Source organism: Protopterus annectens, chromosome 9.part0 (genome assembly GCF_019279795.1).
Source record: "Protopterus annectens isolate FY-2018-M chromosome 9.part0, PAN1.0, whole genome shotgun sequence".
Taxonomy (NCBI): Eukaryota; Metazoa; Chordata; order Ceratodontiformes; family Protopteridae; genus Protopterus; species Protopterus annectens.
Genome location: NC_056743.1, coordinates 399,470,341 through 399,488,530, shown reverse-complemented (window position 1 = coordinate 399,488,530; position 18,190 = coordinate 399,470,341). Strand labels below are relative to the sequence as shown.

Below are 18,190 nucleotides of genomic sequence, written 5' to 3'. Positions count from 1 at the left end.
ATATGGACATGGGGAAAAAGAGATTTAATATAATGCAATAGTTATGCAAAGGAGCAAAACAAAACTATAAATATAAAATAAAAATATATAAAAAAAGACAAAAAAGAATGCTTTTTGAGTCACTCTGAAAAGTAAAAAAATAAGGATGAGGAGTGAAAACCCTGCAAAAGAAACACAGACAAGCTGATTTCAGAAAAGCATTGGAGGTTGGTTTTGCTGATTGTGATGAGGTACCAGAAGTAGTAGCAGGAATCAGCAAAGCCAACCTCGAATGCTTTTCTGAAACCAGCTTGTTTCTTTTGCAAAGTTTTCACTCCTTTTCCTTATTTTTTACTTTTTTTTTTTTTTTTTTTTAGAGTGACTCAATAAAAAGCATTCTTTAAAAAAAAAAAAAAAAAAAAATATATATATATATATATATATATATATATATATATATACATACACACATACACAATAGATATATATGGGTCCCCTTCAAAACATCTAAAACCCATAACATCGAATTTCAAAATATCTAACAGTACAAATCACAAGAAAATAACATCCCATCCACATATAATGATACCAAACTACCAAACACACTTTTTACTATGTTTGGGGCAAGCCCCGCTACAACCCCCATGTCGGGGCTCCGGCACCCACAATCCCCATAAATTAAGTATACCAACTCCAAGATCGCACTACAGTGGGAAAAAGTTAATTTCCTAACCCCTACTGTATCAAGCCCCACTGCAGAGAAGTAGTAAAAAGTGTGTTTACTAGTTTGGTCTCATTATATGTGGAGGGGATGTTATTTTCAAGTGATGTGTAGTGTTAGATGTTATGGGTTTTAGATGTTCTGTTCTCAAGGTTATGAAATTAGATGTTAAGGGACCCATAAGCCCGAATCCATTACCACCGAACACACGTTAACGAAAGCGCTTTCGTTAAAGTATGTTAAAAAAAAAACACAATCTACTTGAATGCAAGGGGCAAGCCCCCCTGCGCCCCCAGATGTCGGGGGCGGTGCCCCCCACACCCCCCTACTTTAATATTCTCACGCAGAGGTCGCACTACAGTGGGGAAAAGGGAATTTTCTCTTACCGCACCGTAGTATGACCAGAACAAGCATACTTACGCGAAAGTGCTGCTTCAGTGAATAGCACTTTCGCGCAAGTATGCTCACCAAATTGGGATTCGGTGAAAGATGCAGTCGAACATCTGTACAGATCCTATATATATCTATATATATATATAAATATATATATATATATATATATATATATATATATATATATATATATATAGATTAGATATATATATATATATATATAAAAAATCACACACTTTTTTTTTTTTTTTTACTTTTTAGTCTGTTAGCTCTGCGCTTTTTCTGTTGTCTTGCTAATAACAGATGGACAACATTTTACTTAAAGACTGAAATATTGTCCTTCTGTAATTAAAACACAGTCCTTCTGTGACTCCTTACAACCAAACTTGGGGCAGTACAGCAAAGATAAATGGTTAAACATATGGACAAGTTAGAAAATAGTCAGTAACCCATTATATTATTTGGAGGGGGATATAAAGCAGAAAACCAAAAGAAACCTACACTAGTATAAGGAGAACATGTAAACTCTACAGTGATACTGAATGGAGGGGTCAGGGGTGAATACTGACTTCTGGTGGTGTTTGAGATGAATCCCCAATGCACCTTGCTGTCTTTCTAAACTGCTCAAAAGCGATTTCCCTTAAAATACATGCGAAAATAAATTTTTTTTAGCTAATCTTAATTCCTGTTTACAGTTAAGAATACACTGCTTCTAAAAGCAGCAGAACTTTGTTGTTTTCTTAACAATGGTGAGAATTCATGCTTTGTAAGTATATACAGATGCACGTTTGTCTGTGTGTGCGTGTATGCTAGGGGTGTGTGTGTGTGTGTGTGTGTGTGTGTGTGTGTGTGTGTGTGTGTGTGTGTGTGTGTGTGTGTGTGTGTGTGTATGCTAGGTGTGTGTGTGTGTGTATGCTAGCTGTGTGTGTGTGTGTGTGTGTGTGTGTGTGTGTGTGTGTACAACTAGTAGCCTCTTTTCATGGCAGACCTGAGATGGTATTGATACAGCTAGCAGAGGAAATATGGAAAATTTTACAATACAAAAAAATAAGAAAACAAAAGAGGAACGCAAAAAAGAGGATTAGTAATGAAGTTAAAGAAATATAAAATGAAGTTATGGACTACTTGCAAAGTGAAGGATTTACTGTAGAAAATCTGAATGTGTAACATTACGGCATGGCAGAATAATGAAAACCTAAATTAAGGAGAAAAAAAGTGGAGCAGGAATGTGATCAGTTGTCATATGAAGATATTTTGAAGCAAAAAGTTCAGGTGGAGTTGCACAGCAAGGGAAGGAACAAAAACCTGTGGCAGCTATGACACACACAATGTTGTGGAGTGATAAGCCAGTGAGTTCTCATATGAAAGAACAGATGACACAGGGTGAAACTGAAGAGAATATGGCACAGGAAGATTTTCTGGAACTTTCTGTACAAGGCCAGCAAGAAATGGAGAACAAAGAATGTGTCTTTAGTTAAGAAGAAAATGATCTAAGGAAAGAATTGTTTGATTTAACAAAGATGGACAGACATATTAAGATCAATGAAAGAAACAGATTACAAAAAGTCAATAAGACCCAAATTGTTAGACGTTTGATAAAACAAATGAAAACAGTAACCAAGGCTGTTCATAGAAACTCATGCAATATAACAGAAGTAAATTGGATATATTACTGTGCAGCTAAATTAATAACAGATAAAGTCTTACCACAAAAACACAGTGCAGTAAGGGAAAGGAAGGGGAGAAATCAAATGCCATTATGGAAGTATCGAAGAGAGAAAACTATAAAGCAATTAAGACAAGAAGTGTTGCTGTAAAGAGTACAGAAGAGGGAATAGGTCAACAAAAATACTCAGAAAGATAGACATGATAAAAGCAGTGCATAGTATCATAACAGACCAGGATCTATAATACACTACTGCAAATAATAAACTAAATATATCAACACAGGCATTAAAACTTAGAAGATATGCAGATAAATATAAAGGAAAAGTACAAAATAAGCAATTTATTGACGAGTCAAAAAAGTTTTATAGAGAATTGGGAAACAAGGCATCAGAAATGGAAATGCCACAAAAAAGAAGAAACAGCCACATTTTAGAGAAATATTTATGAAGATCCTGTGGAACATAAAGAGGCTGAATGGATAGAATAAGTAAAAGAAAGAATAAGAAGTTCAAATGTACAGGATATGAAATGGGATGAAGTAACAGCTAGAGAAACTGAAACAAAATTAAGAAAAGTTCAGAATTAGAAAAACCCTGGCCCGGATGCAGTTCCTAACTTCTGGCTAAAGATATTAACATCTTTACTGCGGTGGTGGTGCTGCGGTAGCGTTGTCGCCAAACAGTAAGATGCTGTCCGGTTCGTCTTCTGCGTGGAGACATGCGTGAATGGGCATACCTTCGTTGAAGGTTGTGCATCAGGCTTGGCAAGCCAGCACGTAAAAATCAACTGCTAATCATTAGTGGACCGGAGTTCCGCTGTGGCGACCCCTAACCGGGAAAAGCCGAAAGACACAAACAAACATGAAGATTTAACCATGAGTGAGAGATATTTATATGTCCACCCTGGTTAACAATAGGAAAAACAATACTCCGCTTTAAAGAGTGAACCTGCAAGATACCCTAAAACTATAGACCAATAACTGGCCTTCCAACGATATGAAAACTATACACTGGAATGGATTCTGATAGAGTTTAGACTCGTTTAGAAGAGAACTCAATCATGACAACAGAACAAAAGGGCAACAAAAGAAAGTCATATAGAACAAAGGATCATTTGTTACTAAAAATCATAATGGAGAATTGTAAAAAGGGAAAAAAATCTAAGTATGACATGGATTAGACTATAGAAAAACATTTGGCAGTATCCACATTTATGGATAAAAGAGTGCATATATAAATGTACAAGTAACACCCTACATTGACTGAATACATTATAGAGACCATGAAACAGTGGCAAACCCCTATGCAGCTAAGCCATGATAAAGGACAAATTATTATCCCAGGGATAAAAATTCAAAGGGAGATATTCCAGGGTGACCTGCTGCTCTTTTGTCTTACCTTTAACCAATTACGGTGTGTATTTAATAGATTAGGTCATGACTACAATCTTGTTCCCAGAAAACAAGTGTAAAAATGTATCTCCTTTTTGTGGACGATTTAAAACTGTACAGCTCATCAGATGAGAAACTGAAAGCACAACTGCAAGTGGTCAAAATTTTCTCAGAAGATATAAGAATGTCATTTGGTCTTGATAAATGTGCAAAAACAACCTCTAAAGCAGGAAAGCTGTAGCACCAAGAAAATATCAGTTTGGGACAGGAATGGGCTATAAAAGAACTTGAGCAAGAGGAAGTGTATAAATATTTGGAAACTTATGAAGGATCAACAATAAAAACATGAACAGACGTGAATAAAACTTAGTAAGAAATACTTCAGATGAGTAAAATTAATACTGAAAACAGTTCTGACATCTAGCAACAAGGTCCAAGCTATAAACCAATTTGCTCTTCCTGTTCTAACTTAAGTTTTGGGGTGACTGACTGGCCTCAAAATGTATTGGATCAATTGGATAGGAAAACAAGAAAAATGCTTCATGCTTATCAAATTTATAAAAATCAGTGTATACCAAGATTATATATTTCCCATTTTGAAGGAGGTATGGTCCTCCTTGAAACTGATTACATGTATAGATCAGCATATATACCCCTCTGATCTCATAACATCCAAACATAAAAAAAGTTTTAAATACAAGGAGAATAAGTCTAGCATGACTTCCAGACGCATACCGGTGTCAAACGGGAATGGAAATCAAACCAAAAGTAGATAAAAATCAGGCAGCAACGGAACGTATCAAAAAAACGCAAGAAAGAATATAAGGTGAGGGATGAGATGAGAAGGCAACAAGAGGGCAAGAAATGTGGAAAATGTATAAATATAGTTGTAAGTACAGAAAACTCCTGGAACAACCTCAAGTCGATCAGAATCTAATGCAGGAATAGCTAAGGAGGAGTGAATTTAAACTAAAAGAAAAAATGTTAATATTAACGGCCCAGGACATACCTCTCAACTGTCCAGATTTTCACAGAATGTCCATATTTTTGGCTCATGTTTTTGGTATGTTGCTCAAAATTTGTGATTTTCTGACAAATCAATAGGATGATCCAAGGACTTAAGTCACTACATAATGACATACATTTGAATTTCAGACCTATTACTCTAGCAACTTTCTATGTTTATAAGAGCAATATTTAAAATATATTTTTGGTCCTTTGTTCCCCCATTTTGTCAAATTTTGTCCAGATTTCTTGCACTAAAAGTTTGAGAGGTATGGTCCAGGATACTGGACTACATACACGTTGGTTTACAAAGTCCACTGAACAAGTCAGAGAAACAGATAAATGCAGGTTTTGTAAAACAGAATAGGAATAATGGCAGAAGGACTGTATACTGAAAGGCATAATAATGTGGCAAGACTGTCGCATTGGGAGTTGTGCAATCATTACAATACTGAAGTAACTGAAAAACAATGAAACATGAGCCACAAACTATTACAGTAAATGAAGTTTATATCACACGAGTTCACTCATTATCAACAGCTCAGAAATAGATGCGAGAAAGGCAGATATAGTGGTCTTGGAAAAGACAAGAGTAGCATTGATCATTGAAATTGCTACACCCAGTGATTACAGTGTCTTATGTAGAGAGAGAGAGTCATAAAATACCAGGATTTGAAGGCACAAATAAGGGCAATGTGGAAGAAGGGCACCCAGACAGTTCCAATAGTAGTTAGGAGCAATCGTTCTCATAAAAAGAATTTAGTCATAGATAGGTTACTGATACAAGTAACTCCATATGAATTGCAGGATGAGTTAATTCTAGGCACATTGCCAAAAATGTTGTTCACAGCACCCGCAAACATCAAAGATTAAAGTTAATGAAATTAGTATTGTTTCAATCATATTTTAACTTATGATTAGGGTCCACACTAGTCATGGTATTAGAAACACAAAAGTTTTGGAGAAATTAAAGTGTTGGTACTGAGCAGACAGACTCCATAAGATTATACTGCTAGGAAACCACCAACGCCTGAATTGTGAATGATTAAGGACCCAATAGTTGTGATGGGGAGCTAATCCAATTTGCCCTTGAAGCATAGTGGGTGGAAGGACACCCATCTCTATCTGCTCCTTCAAAAATGCACTCATCATTTGTTCCCAATTAGCTTCTGTGGAGCTCCAAAATGACCTGACAGATTTTAGAGAAGATACAGAAGGCAGCCTGGAAAAGAGGAAATTGGATAATTCCCTCTCAGAAGAGTACCTGCAGAATTGCTAGATGGGAGACTTGTCTCTAATAATTGTTTCAGAGGTGGAGATGTTTACGTTATAGCTGATGTCAGTGGAGAATGGGCCGCCATCTGCTTTGAAACTTTATGTTCCAAAGTCGAACCCACTCTATCAGTGTCCCTTTCCCCTCTGCTCCATTTTTTTTCTTTTTATTCTCTTTTCCTTTGTCTCTTCAGGAGTGGAGTTGTTACCAGGAGAAGGAGTCTTTTCAATATCTCTTCATTTAAATGATCCAACAAATGACTTGAGGCAGAATGCTTGCATATGGCAAAATCTGCATCCAGGTATTCCAGCCCCAGGCACAATACACAAAGGTCATGGATGTCCTGGGGAGGAATTGGTTCTATATATTTCCGACATTTTTTTATGTTTTTCTCCATGATGGGAAAAGGAAGTTAAGCACAGACCCAATAGAAAAATGAAAATGAGAATTTAAACAAACAAAACAATAGCAGCACCAGCAGTAGCAACAGAATAACCATCACATAATATTTATAAAAGTATTAACCTTTTTATATAGGAAAAAAGAGATGCTGGGCCACTAGCCATAATATCACAATAGAGTGTGGATGCAGAAAATGGATAACAGATTAAAATTCAAAATCTGAATGACACTAACTCTAAGAAATAAATATTTTTAGGGCAATAATATAGCTATTTGAAAGGCATTTTTAAGAAAGGAAGGTGCACTTAACTGATATGCAATCTGGATTAATTACAGAAGCAAATGAGATCTGAATTTAGTGAGAGCAAAATGGGAATTACTGAAGGAAAATTCTGAAGGCACTTGAGGTTACAATAGCACTAGAAGATGGCTAGATTGGATCAGACAAGATACTAAGTACCCAACATCTGGATCAGATGGATGGATATAACAGATTCTGCATGCTGTTGTGAAATATCATGGCAAATTACTTTTTTGTGGGTAGCAGTACAAACCTGTCCAAACTAATAGCAATCTTTCAGGAAGCAGGCTAACAGAAACAAATGTTACTGGAACTGTCACTATGATATACAAAGGTTTGGGTGTACTATGAAATGTTGAATGGGCACTAGGTTGGCATCAGTTTGGATGTGGTCAGCAGAAAGAGATGGTCGACATTTGAGCGAGATCCATCCCTGGATGGAGGAATATTCCATTTCCCCAGGGACTGTGCAATCTTGGAGTTAGCATATATAATTAGCAAAGGATGGGGGAAGATGACAATCTCCACAGGTGCCAGCTATAGTGCTTCCCGTTTCACCTGCAAGGTTAATCTCACTATGTGTTGACATTCTGTTTTCTTTTATGTTGAGATTTCAGATGTTGATCATTGCTACTGTCGATGAAAAGAAATAGGTCCAGAAGTTTTGAGTTACTGATTACCTCTGTGGACAGTTTTTAAAAATGTGAAAAATGAACCTTGTTTTGAATAATACAAAAATGGACTGTGTCAGTAATACTTTTGGGAACAGCCTTTGCAAACAGAAGCTATTCAAAAAATACAAAAAAAGAAGGTGGGTAAGACAGAAGTCCAGAAATTTTTTCAAAATTATGTATATGATCAGTATTTGAGTAGCAATGCTACAAATACACAAAAACAATTAGTTGTCTATTAGTGGTAAGATGGTGCTACCCAGATTTGCTACTCATGCACAGTCAAACCAACCTCCTGTACAGCACAGGTCTTCAGTCATTGAAAGCTGGAGAAAGGTACAGAAATGCTACCTTGGCTGGTGAAATAAGTACAGCACTCACTTTTGATGCAATGAAGACTCACTGCAGGTGTTGCTTAGACATGTGCCACATTCTGCATGAGCAGGAGTCATATACCCTAAAATGACAATCAACTACAATATAACGTGTCAAACTGACAAAAATAGCCTGTAAAACCCTACATTTGGTACCTGGGAAATAAATTACATATGTCAGTCTCCTTTGACATTTACTAATAAAACATTCACTGAAATTATCCTCAATTGAGTATGACATGCATTTAATACACCAGTTCAATGAAATGCATTTAATACACCAGTTCAATTTAAGGGTTTTATATGCATACAACTCTGAATCTGATTCCACTATTTTGACTAACAAACTATGGATTTTTTTCTGTAGTAGTACATACAGCTTGTACTTTCAATATAATGCCATGGTAGTATACATACATTCTATATATGTGCTGCATTCTACATCCTGAGAAAAAGTCATTTATCTTTCTGTAATGGAGAGAGTATTATGGACCATGTCAGACTGTGGCAATGACATGCAATGTCACACTGACAGTGAAGTGCATATCTTTAAGACGGTTTTAGAAATGTCTTTGAGGACTCTTAATAAAACATTAAAGGAATTGTTCTCTGAATGTCACGCACACAGTGTGTCTGTGCCATTCTGTCGTGCATCTCAATCCTAATTTTGACTTTAGCATACTACATTAAGTTCAGGCCATGATGTTTGCAGTACAAGAAATGTTACCTGTCTGGTGAAATATACATAACTTTTCTTTTGATGAAATGACAACTCAGTAAAAATACATTAAGGACATTCACTGCATTAAGTGCCCTCAACAGAAATTATACACCCATACCTAATGGAAACTAAATACAAGGCAAAATGCCATACTAAGAAAATGAAACGTCTGCAAAACCCTGCACTTGGTGCCCATGTATAAAAGGCCATATGTCAGGTTCTTTGAAGACTTCTTAACAAAACTCTAAAGCAATCACTTATAGGTTATACAGCTACAAAATACACTTAACACGGTTTTTCAACCATTAGGGATTTCATTTCAGATCACTGCCATATTTGACTGCAGCATATAAAGTTTTGTTTAATGGCAAGTATACAGTCACAATACCGTTGCTTTGTCTGGTAAAACATATACAACTTTTACTTCTGATTTAAAGACAACTCAGTAAAGATGTATTCTTCACATGTGCTGCATACCCCAGGAAGCAAGAGTCTAATGTGAACACAGTACAAGAATGTTGAAACACAAGTGGAACCATACATTTGGTACTGAAAAAAGGCAATACACCAGTGCGTTGTTCAGAGACATTAATAAAAGTTCCACAGAATTAAAGTACGGTACACCAATACATAATGCAAGCAATCAATACGGATTTTAGTACAACTCATTGTCAAGTTTGACCAAATCAATTTGTCCCACACAGCATATGGAGTTTTGGCAATGCAAAATCTGCAGTCAAAAAAAATCTGCTCTTTGAAATTCTTTATCTCATTGTACTTCTGAAGTAATGACACTACAATACAGATAAATTCCTGATATATGATGGATTTCTCCACCCTAAGCAGAAGACATTTGCTCATAAGTAATGGAAAAGGAGCATAATTCAAGTTGTCTGTTATATCTCTGAAAAACAGAAATTTTTTGTAGCTTGCTAGGCCAAACTAGGGGCACAAAAATATTGGATCTGTTTCTCATCAATATTGCCACCTCATGCTTAACAGCTAAATTACCGCATCACTGGTCAAATCTGACCTCTGTTCAATAACACTCACTTTAGGCAAACCTAATCCAGATAAGTGATAACTTGATGAAATGTAAGTACACTCCTCACCTCAATGTCACTATCTTGTATGCTCTCACATTTGTAGATAATCTCTATGTCCACCTCAAGGCATGCATTGAGGTATTTGTCCCAAGACAACAATGTAATGTCAAATTCAGGAATGGTGGAACCTTAGTATAAACAAACTGGACAATAACAGGAAGAAACTCATAGCCCAGAGAAGTAAATGCAATACCCCATCATCTCGATATGAACTCAGAAAAAGCAACAAAGAACTCTGAAACAAAATCATATCCTCCAAAAGTATGAATTGAGAAAAATACAGTTTTGTACCTACCATAAATGTAGATGTTCGAAGATCCACATTGCTGCAGTCCTAACACTTGGGGTAGTCCGCTGTCCCAGTCGGCCCGAATACCAAAGTATAAGGCTGACGTCGGTCAGGGCGCATTAGTCTGACGTCAGGACGTCAGGGTACAAATGCGCATGACCGACGTCATATCCTCAGTCTTTTCTTGCCCCAGATGTCAGAAGACCCTAAAAGGATAAGGCCAAAACCAAAAAACACCAAACACTCCTGTACCAAATATATATACAATATATACAATTTACAAAAGTACAATCCCACCCCCACAACCACCCCTAAACACAGAGGGGAAGGAGGGAGGGTAAATTGGACTGCAGCAATGTGGATCTTCGAACATCTACATTTATGGTAGGTACAAAACTGTACTATGTTCTTCATCCCACATTGCTGCAGTCCTAACACTTGGGTAGAATCCCAAAGCAGAGGTAAGGGAGGCTGGCAAATCATAAAGAAGCTGGAGCTGTCAACATGCCCTGCAAAATAGCCGTGGCAAAACCAGCCCTAGATTTAGAGTAGAGAGGAAGGTGGTAATGCTTAGAGAAAGTATGCACTGAACTCCAAGTAGCTGCCTCCAAAATATCCTTAGTTGCCACCCCCCCTTAGAAATGCTGTTGAAGTGGCAGTAGCCCTAGTGGAATGAGGCCTAATCCCAGCTGGAATCTCCTTGCCATGATGGGAATAACAAAATGCAATGCAAAACCCAATCCACTTAGAAATAGTTTGTTTTGACACAGGCTTGCCCTGAGAACTCAAAGCAAAAGAAACAAACAACTGCTGAGACAGCCTAAAATCCTTAGTCCTGCTTAAATAATAACGCAACTGCCTGTGTACATCTAAAGTGTGCAAAATCTTTTCCCCCTTATTTTGGGGATCTGAATAAAAAGTGGGCAAATGAATAGTTTGGTTTAAAGCCACACTAGAGACCACCTTAGGCATAAAGGAAGGATTAGTACGTAATGATACCCTATCCTTATGGAAAATCAAAAAAGGCTCAACCGCCATAAGGGCCTGCAATTCAGAAACCCTTCTTGCAGAAGTAATGGCCAACAAGAAAACAGTCTTCCATGACAAGTATTTCAATTCAGCAGTAGCCGCAGGCTCAAAAGGTTGTAGAGTAAGTTTCTCCAACACAAAATTGAGGTCCCAAGCAGGAGTAGGAGCTCTACGTGGGGGTCTTATATTCTTAGCCCCTCTAAGAAATTGCTTGAACAAAGGATGAGAAAACAATGGTGGTTCACAATCATAGTGAGCTGAAATCGCTGCAGCATGAATCTTAATGGAAGAGAAAGACAAACCTTTGTCCAATAACTCAGTAAGATACTGAAGAGCCACACTCAAATTAGGCTCAGAAACCTCCAAATCCTTTGCTGCACTCCAAAATAAAAATCTCTTCCATTTTTCTGCGTACACTTTCCTTGTACTAGGTCTTCTGGCTTCCATAATCACATTCAAAACTTGTTGAGGAAGCTGAGACCTGCTGTGTTTCAGAACAGAATATGCCAGGCAGTTAGATGAAGAGAGTGAAGCTTGACATTGAGTAGATGACCGTCCCTCTGAGACAATAGGTGTGGAATCAAAGGTAAAGGCCATGGAGGCTTCCTTACCAGACTCCTCAGTAATGGGTACCAGTGTTGCCGAGGCCAATCTGGAGCTATTAAAATCATCCTCGGCCTGTCTTGTCTGACCTTTAGGAGTACCTTTGGGAGGAGAGGCAGAGGTGGAAAGGCATACACATGAAGATTTTTCCAACTGAAAGAAAGAGCATCCACTTTCCAAGCTGTGTGATGAAACCTTTTCGTGCAAAACTTTGGCAGCTGGTGGTTTAGTGGAGAAGCGAACAGATCTATGTCTGGAGTTCCCCATGACACTGTCAATTTTCGAAATACATGAAGATCCAGTTTCCACTTGTGGGGATCCATGATTTGCCTGCTTAACACATCTGCTAAGGAGTTCTGTGCTCCCGGCAGAAACCTTGCCTGAAGATTTAGTTGCAAGCTGAGCGCAGTCTCCCACAAAATCATTGCTTGCCTGCATAGAGGATAAGAATGAGTTCCCCTTGTTTGTTGATGTACCACATGACAGTTGTGTTGTCTGTTAGAATCAACACCTGCCCTGGAAGAAGCAACTCCTTGAAAGCCATTAATGCAAACTGGACTGCTAACATCTCCTTCATGTTGATATGTAGATGCTGTAGTCTGGCAGGCCACTTGTCTTGTATCCACTTTCCATTCAGATGAGCTCCCCAAGCTATGTCTGAGGCATCTGTCGAAAGAATTTGACTCGCCTCTGGCCGGGTCACAGAGAGTCCCTTGTTTAGGTGACATTCCTGAGCCCACCACAAAAATTCCCTTTGAATGCAAGGTATTATTTGAATGACAGTGTCCAAATCCTGGCAGTGCTGTGTCCATACATTTTTGAGATACCATTGCAGCTTCCTCATATGCAGTTTGGCATTGGGAAGCACCAGAATACAAGATGCCATGAACCCTAAGGCTTGAAGGACTGTCCTTGCAGTCAGCCCGGACTGAAGAGATAGATGATGGAAGTAAAGAGACAGATTCTTTTGTTTGTCCGGGGTTAAAAAGGCCATCTGGGCTGCTGTATTCAGTCTCACACCCAGAAAGCACATGTCTTGAGAGGGTACTAGACTGGACTTTATTTCGTTCACAGAATACCCCAGGCATCTTAGCACTGCTATCATATATTCCAAATGTTGAAAAAGGTCTTCCTTTTCTTGAGCCAGAATCAGGCAGTCGTCCAAGTAAGGATAGATTTGTATGCCTTTTATCCTGAAGTAAGCTATCACTGGAGCCAGAACTTTTGTGAATACTCTGGGCGCAGTAGATAAGCCAAAGGGCAATGCAGAGAACTGATAATGAGAATTCCCAGCTCGAAAACGCAGATACTTCCTGCAGCTTAGTCTGATAGGCACATGAAGGTAAGCCTCCTTGAGATCTAAAGTTACCATCCAATGATCTTTTCCCAGCAGAGGTAAAAGCTGTTGCAACGTCAACATTTTGAACTTGGGAATGTCCAGATAAGTGTTGAGGATAGACAAATCCAAAATTGGTCTCCACGTGTTCCCCTTCTTTGGTACTAGGAACAGGCGAGAATAAAATCCTAGGCCCCTTTCTGGCACAGGAACCGGCTGAATGGCCCCTATTTGGAGTAACAAAGAAATTTGCTTGTGAGCCTCTTTTCTTTGTAGAGGAGGAATGTCTGGCATGCCTTTGAAAGGAGGCAAGGTATGGAAATAAAACCTGTAACCGTGGTGAATGATATCCAATACCCATCTGTCTTGGGTAATTAAACTCCAATTTTCTTTGAAAAGTGCCAGCCTTCCTCCCAAAGGTGCTGCCAGACGAGAAGGCTCTGGCAGCTGAAAAGGCAGGTCATTGGGTCGGTTTACGAAAGGACTGACCCCTGCCCTCACCAGAAGACTGAGCAGGTGAACTCCCTGTTCTAGGCCTAAAAGAACCTTGAGCTCTGCCCCTGCCACGCCTAGACCTACCCCTAGACTGGGAATCATAAGAAGGATATGTCCACCCCTTAGTAGGCCAATTTCTACTAAACTTCGGAGGCTGAACCTGCAAAAAATCTTTAACAGTCTGCATAGACTTAGCCTTGTCCTCCATTTTCTTTACAACTGCTTCCACAGGCGAACCAAACAACACATCAGATTGTAACGGAGCATCTAAAATCCTTGTCTTAACATGCTCTGCCAAATTCTGATCCCTCAACCAGGCGTGCCTGCGAAGAACAGAACCAGTGGCAGCCACCCTCGAAGAGGCCTGTACAGCATCAAAACCACATTGCAAAGAATGCTTACCCACCTGTTCAGAAACATGAACTAAATCCTGCAACTCTTTACACTCAATACCTTCCGCCAGAGCATCCACCTTAGACTTCAATTGTGAAAGGAGATAATTTTGGTATTTTAACATGTGGAACTGGCAATTCAAAGCCCTCATGGCTAAAGTGGAAGAAGTATACACCTTCTTACCCCATCTATCCAACGCCCTTGCCTCTTTATCAGGAGGAACAGGATTTTTAACAACAGAAGCCTTAACACCTTTAGGCCCCTGAGAAACGGTTTCTGGGTCTGCCCTAGGACTCTTAAAAAGATACTTATGAGCTTCAGGCACCCTATAATACCTATCCGGTTTAACTGGGGCAGGAGGCAAAGAATCAGGGTTCAGGGAAGCCTCTGCAAAAACATCTTCCACCACATCCAGAACAGGAGGTATAGCCAAAGGCCTGTGCTGGGGTAAAAACAAAAATTCCCTTAGCCTTTTCCTGGAATCAGGAAAATTTTGCCCTCCCCTTTAAAAATCCCCCCTCATGGAATGAAGAGTCTCTGAAAAGAAAAATCCTCAGGAGGAGAAGCCGAAGGAGTAGAATCATCTACATCAGAATCAGAATAAGGAGGATACTCCTGCAAGTCTTCAGCCGAAGACTCAGAAGCCTCCGAACACTGCTCAAAACTCTCAAGCTCAGGTTCCATCCTAGGCCTCTTATCAGGAGGGGGCATAGAACCTCTAATCATAGTAATCAAATCTTCTGCCATTTTAAGCATATGTTTCTTAGGCAGAGACCCTGAAGAACTAGGAGAAACCCCCACTGAAGTAAAACCTGGCCTGCCTCTCGAAGAAGCCTTGGAAACAGAAGGGGAGGGCCTAACCACTTTAGGAAGGGAGGGGAGAACAGCTACCTGAGAAGCCCCCTCAGCCTGGCCTACCTCCTGAGAGGAAACATCCTGTAACAGTAAAGTCTCTCCCTGAGACTGCAAAGAGACTTCTGGCAGAACCTCCGGCTCCACTGAGCCCTCTAAAGAACCGATGTCCGGGACAGACGGTTCTTCCAACCTAGGCTTTGCTGCTTTGTCCTTGCGCTTTTTTGACGAAGCGGGCGTCGGAGCATCCGACGGCATTTTATAATTACAACGCTTCCCAAAAACTAACCTGGCACAGTCTAGCCTTCTCTTAATAGTGCGTTTGTTAAATCTAGCACAAGAGCGACATCCAACAACGTCGTGCTCAGGCCCTAAGCAAGGTATACACAAGGTATGGTAATCCCTATGAGGTATCTGCTTCCCACAAGAAATACAATTATTCACTTTTCTGACATCCGGTAAAATACTGAGGCAAGAAAAAACAAAATATTCCAACGGGGTACTTAGCCAACTTTGATTCGGTCTGAAACTCCGACTTCAGAAAATTTCAGAACGCCAACCTGCACTCGCAAAACTGCTTCTGCATCAGACCATGCGGCAAAAAAGACTGAGGATATGACGTCGGTCATGCGCATTTGTACCCTGACGTCCTGACGTCAGACTAATGCGCCCTGACCGACGTCAGCCTTATACTTTGGTATTCGGGCCGACTGGGACAGCAGACTACCCCAAGTGTTAGGACTGCAGCAATGTGGGATGAAGAACATCGCCACCTATGCTAAGAACAACCACAAAGCTTTCTTCAGCTATGCCCACAAACACGCAACAATAATTCTTACTCTGAGGACAAACATATTAGAAGACAAGTTCATCTCTAACTTTACTCCTCTATCTCCCCCAAGCTTTCCTCTACTTTTTAGTATGCTCACAGCAACCCCTCTGATCACCCCACAGCAGATCTGGAATGCTCTCTCCAAGGTCAAAAACACTTGTTCCGCAAGTCCTGATAATGTGCCAGGCTGCCTTCTTGTCAGCACAAGACACTGCCTGGAAAATTTGCTACTAAACCTACTCAACCTCAGCCCCTCCAGAGGAATACAAAATTGTGGTACTCAAACCCGTCCATTTGGGGAGGTGGTCCACTACTGATGCAGGAAACGACAGACCTATAAAAAGCCTCACCAGCCTTATATGCACATCAAAGGAATGAATCATTATGTAACTTATTAAAGATATAAGCAGTTTACAAGCCTTGGACCCAAGCTAGTCTGGGTTTTCTAAAGGTAGATCCTGCCTCCTAAACCTGGTGTGCTTCTTTGAACCTCACTGATACATTAGTATTAGGTAAACTGGTTCACCCAGTCAACCTGGACCTGGCCAAGGCCTTTGATACCATTCCAGATTCTGGCACTAGCAACAAGCTTGTCAAAACTAAATATAAACCCCTATGTTTCCCAATGGATAGCAGACTTAACATACACAGCAAATTGGCTAACTGCCAAAACCCAATCTATTAGTGTGGGAGGCATGCTCTTTATCTTTTTTTTTTTTTTTTTAAACAGTAGTTACCAGTGATATCCCACAGAGATTGGTCCTAGGACCACTACTGATTGGTAGTTTCTTCTCTGATGTCAAGGCTGATATTAAGGGCCTCTGTCTGTCTACATTTGCAGATGAATGCAAACTTGCAGCTGTCATTAACTTCCCCATCTGACTTTCAAATTCTTCAGAAGAGACTACCATGTACCAGTAAGTGGTACCTGGACCCCAGCCTAAAACTAAAAGCCAAGAAATGCAGTATAGTGCCTTTGATCAAAACAGGGTAACCATGCACCTACCACAAAGTTGACAGCTCTTTGAAAGTTGACTCAATAAATCAGGGACCTAGGCACGTTTGTCGACAACAAATTATCCTTTAATCACCATATATCAACTACTGTTAGGAAATTTTTACCTTGTCAGATTAAATCACCATGAGCATTTCTTCCACATCTAATGAAGTTATCATCCCTCCCTCATCAAGCCCCTAACAGAGTATAATGGTCCCTTTAGTAATAATAATAATCATTTATTAATCAGGTAAGGCCCGCTGGACAATCAGACCCTTTTCAGTGGTCACTCGAAAGCAATGTCTGGTTAGGGGACTTTCTCAGGGTCACACAGTAAGCAAATGAAGGCTGAGTGACTCAAACCCTATACCACATGAACTATGGCCCATAGCAGATGGCACTGATTGTTAAGGTTATGGAGCTGTCTAAGCACATGACCCAGCTCGACAGACTGCAGTATTTCCTAAGATAAAGACATGTCTTCCTTCAACTACCCAGACTGCCTCCTCAAAGTGCTTACTTTCTTTCTCTTTCCTGTTTCCTCCAGACTCTTGAAACATGACCCCTGTCTAGTTTACAGAGCCCGGATGGATCCAGTCCTATATGACCTCCTACACATCCACAAAACTAACACCCCCAGCACCTGCTCAAGAGATCTTAACTTCCACCAAAACATAAACAGGACCTGCTAGCAAGATAGATGTCTATTGCACAGAATCTTTCTTTTATAAAACAGACTTGCTTTGAATACAAAGCACAGTAGCTCCCTAACCCTCTTTAAGCATAATCTGGATGACAAGATGGACAAATACACCCTAGGTCTGGCCCCTCAAGTCCTCATTGAAAAGGGTTGTTTAAGTTAGTTATGTCAATGGGTACCTATGAATTGGGGTATTGTGGCAAGGCTACTAATGGTCCTCTGGACCAACAGCCAAATACTAGGTTCATAGGATGTTACTAGGCTATTAATCTGAGGGTCTTTACAAACCAAGTGATTAAATCCCAATATCATACTAGATGAGAGAGATTATCTATGAACAAGGTTTTTCTAGCAAGGACTACCCATGTCCAGGAGAGAAACTGGAGTATTGTCAAGCAGAAATGTATGGTTTCCCATCCAATCATCCAAGCTGCGCTTAAACAGGGTCATAGAGGTGCTCTGCTTGATATGGATTGGAAGCCTATTCCAGAGTCATGGCAACATATGAATCTATAAAACTCCTTTCTACCAGAGAACAGCTCCTCTGCTATCAGATAAAACACCGACAAGCTGCATGAAAAATCCCAGAATGGTTCATTTTTTGAGTTTCTTCAAAGTAATACCAAACTAGTCTACCAGATTAACAGACACCTTTTTCAA

At 39.7% G+C, this 18,190-nt stretch overlaps 1 protein-coding gene across 1 annotated transcript in view; it reads right to left on the bottom strand.

Moving 5' to 3' along the window:
• Positions 1-18,190, bottom strand: part of BIN3 (bridging integrator 3) — a 2,343,840-nt gene that overhangs the window by 2,060,570 nt on the left and 265,080 nt on the right. The window lies entirely within an intron of this gene.